General features: G+C 42.6%; 1 pseudogene; it reads right to left on the reverse strand.

The window, feature by feature from the left end:
* The window catches only part of LOC101085101, a 37,154-nt pseudogene extending 33,154 nt beyond the window's left edge, over positions 1 to 4,000 (reverse strand).
* Between the last annotated feature and the right edge of the window lie 2,000 nt (positions 4,001 to 6,000).

Raw genomic sequence — 6,000 nt, forward strand, 5'->3', positions numbered from 1 at the left:
TTTTTAAGGAAAAATCAGGGGCTCAGGGTTGAACGTACTAAGTTTGAAACATCTGTTAGATGTCTGAGTTCAGATGTCAAGAAGGCAGTTGGATTGTGATCTGGAATTTAGGTGAGACATGAGATTTAGAGTGATAAGTTTGGAAGTCATCAGCATATTAATGGTGAATAATGCCATGAGACTGGATGAACCCACCTGAGGAATGAACACAGACAGCATAGAGGAATAAGAGCCTTTGAGTAGTTAAGCACCACCTTAGCCATTTTGTTCTAGCACAGTTAGGTTTGGGGATCTAAATGGTCATGGACTCTATATATTTTTTTCCCCATTCACCTTGGTATCTTCTACATTTGTCAGTGTCAATGTGTTTCCCTATGGTTTCTGTTGGCAACACCACTGAGCCCCTTGTGTCTGCCATTTGCAGCTTCTCACAGCTGGGTCAGTTAATTTCCCTACCTGCAATCAGTCCAGTCCCAGCTCCTGAAATATTTTGTACTGGATGCACGAAGAGTTTCGGAAATATCAGGATCTTCCTCGGTGGGGCTTAGGATTGAGGTGCTTCCCTGTTAGTTAGGAATAAAATGTCCTTCTGTGGGACTCTGCATCTCCATGAGCAGGAGTGAAGGGGATCGCCTAAACACTCACCCATTTCTCCCTCTCAACACTCACAGACTTGCCACCACTAGGTGCCTCAATAGTACCAGAACCAAGCTCTTTATGCCCTTCAGCTTTTTGTCAGTCATCACAAGAACCCTGGGACCCCTTGGTCACTACCTGCACATCTCATGTTATAATCCCATACAATTTTGTGTATTTACCTAACTTATCCCCACTTCTTAGCCCCATCCAGATCCTGAAATCCTCCTACTGTGCACTCTAGAATCATAATCCTGGTTTGCCCAGGACAATTCTGGTTTATGCATGTTGTGCCACTGTCCTTCCCAGTTTTAATATTTGTCATTCTCAAGTGTCCTGGATCAGATAGTAAATTATATAGTCACCTTATCTTGAACCCAAAATCTTAAAAAAAAATTTAACTTTATTTATTTGAGAGAGAGAGAGAGAGAGAGAGAGAGAGAGAGAGAGAGAGAGAGAGAGAGAACAGGGGAAGAGAGAGAGAGAGGGAGAGAGAATCTCAAGCAGGCTCCGGGCTGTCAGTGCAGAGCCCAGTGCGGGGTTGGAACTCATGAACTGTGAGATCATGACCTGAGCTGAAATCAAGAGTCTGACACTTAACTGACCAAGTCACCCAGGTGCCCCTGAACTCAAAATCTTTAGCAAAGTTCCCTATATTCTTTCCCCGTTTGCTGATTGTTTCCCTCACCTTCTTGATCTGACTGAAATCTGGATCTACCCAAGGACTTTACAGCCCTCACCTGCAGCTTGAGGTCCCTCATGGCCACTTCAAAATCATTCTCCCTTTCCTCTCATTAAAAATTCCCATCTTTAGGAGCACCTGGGTGGCTCAGTTGGTTAACCATCTCTTGATTTCAGCTCAGGTCAAGATCTCACAGTTGTGAGACTGAGACCTGAGCTGGGTGTGGACCCTGCTTGGGAATCTCTCTCTTCCCTCCCACCTCTCTCTGCACCCCTCCCACACTTGAACACATACTCTCTCTCTTTCAAAATAAAAAAAAATTCCCATCTTTGAATTCTCAGTCACAGAATATATTATATATTATTTGATATAATATATCTGTATTTTTGTATAGACATATAACTATATTTTTGTATCCTACCTATGGTAGTTACGTATAGACCCTCAGGTTCCCCTCCAGTTTCTCAAAGATTTTAACTTCTGTCTCACTGTCACTCTCTCCAATTAATCCTGTCTTAGTTCTTTGTGATTTCAATATCTTAATAGCTGATCCTTCCAACACCCTAGCCTCCAGTTTTTTGAAATCCTCCCTTCCAGTTTTGTCTTACACCTAATCATGGTCATTTGCCTCCATCATGTCATTACCAATAATTCCTACTCCTCTCCTGTATCCCCAGAGCTGAACATTGCTGGAGAAAAACACAAAATGACACTTTCGCTTTAAATTCAAGACCACGAACCTGAAGTGGGCACTTAATGTTGCCAGGAAATCACATAATATTATCCTGGTCCATTTGCTCTCCTGGTTTCCTAGACAACTATTTCATATCTTCTCGTCTCCCTTCAAACCTCTACCACCTCCACACCCATCCTCGCTCTCAGCTCATGACCTTGCTTCTGATTTCACTGAGAAAACAGAGACAATTAGAAAACAAAGCCCACTACTCATTGTGATGAGCACTGGGTGTTATATGTAAGTGATGAATCACCAAATTCTACTCCTGAAACCAATTTTACCTTATATGTTAGCTAACTAGAATTTAAATAAATACTTGAAATTAAAAAAAAGAAAGAAAACAAAGCTCACAAATTTCAACCACTGCATCTACCCAGCTACCTAAATCTATGTGTATATCCTACTCTTCCTCCTGTGACTACGGATGAACTGTCCTGCTCCCAGCTCAGCCAACCCCTCCACCTTTTTGCTAGACCCCATCCTCTGTGGCAATTCTTTCCTCTGTTGCCCCCTTTTCTCCTCTACAGGTTCTTTTCCATCAACTTCTCCATGGTATTATTGCTCCCACTAAAAAACGTAAGGGGTGCCTGGGTAGTTCAGTGGTTAGTTAAGCATCCGACTCTTGATTTCAGTTCAGCTCATGATCTCACAGTTCCTGCGTTTGAGTCCCACATCGGGCTCTGTGCTGACAGTGTGGAGCCTGCTTGGGATTCCCTCCCTCCCCCTCTGACTCTCCCCCGCCCTTCCTCTCAAAAAACAAACATCTAAAAAAATTAAAACATCTTCTTTTGAGCCACTTTTCCTTGCTTACAATCAACCCCATTTCTCTGTTCCTCTTTACTAGAATTGTCTATACTTGACGTCTACAATTCTTCTTTTCCAGTTCTTTTAAAACAGTTTTATTATTTTGAAATATAGATTTACAGGAAGTTGTAAAAATACTACAGAGAGGTCCTTTGTAAATGTTTATTTATTTTTGAGAGAGAAAGAGAGGGGTGGAGGGGCAGAGAGAGGGGGAGAGAGGATCTGAAGTGGGGTCTGTGCTAATACCAGTGAGCCAGATGTAGGGCTTGAACTCATCAACCAAGAGATCATGACCTGAGGCAAAGTCCGATGCTCAGCCGAGTGAGCCGCCAGGCACCCCAAGAGGTCTTTTGTAAAGTTCATCCAGATTCTCCCAGTTATATCTTACAAACTATAGTATAATGTATAATCCAGGAAACTGACATTGGGATAAAGTCTGTGAATAATTCTATGTCATTTTATCACATGTGTAGATTCGTGTATCCACCACTGCAATCAGGATACAGAACTGTTCCATCACCATGAAGATCTCTCTCCGGCTTCTCCTTTACAGTCACACCCACTCCCTTCCCTCCACCATCCCTAAGTCCTGGAAATCACTAATCTGTTCTCCATCTCTATATTAATTAAGTAAATAAATAAATAAATTAAGTAAACAGAATCCTATAAGACCCCTTGAGATTGCATTTTTATGCTTACCATAATGTCCTTGAGATCCATTTAAGTTATTACATGCATCAATCTTTTTTTCCTCCCCTCTTGTTTCCATGTGTGTTACATAAAAAGGAGGTGGGAGGTAGTGCACCAGGGCAGTGGTGACAGCATTCATAGGTGCTGGATTAAATGGGTGGTGCCGTTGTGGGTCTCCATCAGGTGGTCCAGGATTAAGTCGGGCTTGGTGCTGATCTTTCTGTCCAGGTTGCAGTGCTCCACAGGGGAAAAGTGAAGATTGAAGTTTGGGTGAGGTTAGTCTACATGGAGTTCTGTGGGACATCACAGTCCACATGCCACATCTGTCCAGCAAGGGGGTTTGGGCCAGCAGCACTGTGGCCTGCGCATTCTGCAGTATCAGGAGTCACCAGTAGGTCTTGTCCTGCATGGGCAGTGAGGGCCCGATGCCGCTTTCCAGTGTGATGAACCATGAGATGTGCTTCTTCTCCCACACCACTGACTTTTTGCTGGGCCCCTCAGTGCCCACTCTTCCTCCCTGCAGAGATCCTCTAGAACATGTTCATGTGGGTGCCCACGTGGAATTCTGCCCAGCATGGCAGGCATATGTCCCCAAACTTCCTAAGCTCCCAACAGGTACATGTGGACCATGAAGTTACTGTTTCAAGCAGACACCCTGAAGCCCAGATGGGCTTTGTCCACCAGGAAGTCCGCGCTGAACACCGCAAGGGGCTTGGGGTCCCAGGACCGGAGGTTCAGCATCTTGCTGTCTTCTTGGTAGCATAGCAAGGAGATGCTCTTCATGACAGCCTTGGCCCGGATGGAGTGCTTCATGCTGATCAGCTGGTAGATGTATAGCTAGTTTTCAGTGAAGCCCAAGTCCCTCAGCTCACTGGCCTGCAGGCTCCATGGGAAGCTCTTCTGGTTGATGGCCATCAGGTGTCAGTTGACACAGAGTAATCATGGCCCCTTCTCTTCCTTCTCGTATATGACCTTGAACTTCTTCTAGGTCATATGGTATGTGTATATTTAGTTTATTAAGACACTGCTATTTTCCACAGTGGCTGGACCATTTTACATTCCAACAGAAGTATATGAAACATTGTTTCTACATATCCTTGCCAGCATTTAGTATTTTCACTGTATTTTGCTTAGTTTAGCAGTCCTAGTAGGTATGTAGAGATAGCTCATCATAGTCTTAATTTGCATTTCCCTAAAGGCTAGTACTATTGAGTATCTTTTTGTATGTTTATATACCCTCTGTATATTCTCTTCAGTGAAATGCTTCTTGGTGTCTTTTGCTCATTTTTGAATTGGATTTTTTGTTTTCTTTTAATGTCCAACTTTGAGTGTTCTTTATATATTCCATTCTTTTAGGCCTTGAAAAATGCTGTGCCACTTCCTTCTGGCCTCCATGGTTTCTGATGAGAAACAATGGCTTCATTCAAATAATTTTGTCTCCCTGAGTAAGGTGTCATTTATCACTTGATTCAAGATTTTTACTCTCTCTTCACTTTTGAAAAGTTTGATTACAATGTGTCTTGGCATGGATTTCTTTGGGTTTATTTCGTTTGTGGTTTGCTCAGCCATTGAGTCTGTAGGTTGATGTCTATTTATTTATTTGAGAGAGAGATAGAGAAAGAGAGAGAGAGAGACAGAGACAGAGAGAGAGAGAGAGAGAGAGAGAGAGAGAGAGAGACAGGGGCAGAGGGAGAGAGAGAGAATCTTAAGTAGGCTCTTTGTTCAGCATGAGCCCAATGCAGGGCTCAATCCCACAACCCTGGGATCATGACCTGAGTTGAAATCAAGAGTCAGATGTTCAACCGACTGAGTCACCTAGGCGCCCCTGTAGGTTGATATCTTTTCCCAAATTTTGGAAATTTTTAGTTATTGTAGCTTTTGGTCCCCAAATTTCCATTTGGTTCTCCTTTATGTCATCTATTTCTTTGTTGAGACTTTATACTTTTTCATTTATTTCAAACCTGTTCTGAACTACTCTTTGAAGCATTTTTATGTTGAATGTTTAAAATCCTTGTAATGTCATTCCAACATCTGTGTTGGATAGGTCTTGGTGTCTGTTGACTGATTTTTATTAGTAAGATTTTCCTGTTTCTTGTTATGAGAAGTGATTTTCATTTGTGACCTGGACATTTTAGATGTTATGTGATGAGTCTTTGGATCTTATTTAAGTCTTCTGTTTAGCTGATCTTTTCTGACACCATGTGAAGAAGGGGATGCCACATTGTTACTGCCAGTTGGAAGTGGAAGACCATGTTTCCTACCTTCTTTTCCCTATGGTGCAGGAAAGGCACGTGCATACAATTGGGAAGAGGTGAAAATTCAAGCTCCACACTAGGCCTCCAATGACACCACTCAAGCACTGTGTCATTCCTCAGGCTCCAAGGTCCCTAGCTGGTTTTATTTCTCTTTTTCTTTCAAAATCTTAGATTTATTTTATATCTAATGTCCAGGA

Source organism: Felis catus, chromosome X (assembly GCF_018350175.1).
Source record: "Felis catus isolate Fca126 chromosome X, F.catus_Fca126_mat1.0, whole genome shotgun sequence".
Lineage (NCBI taxonomy): Eukaryota > Metazoa > Chordata > Mammalia > Carnivora > Felidae > Felis > Felis catus.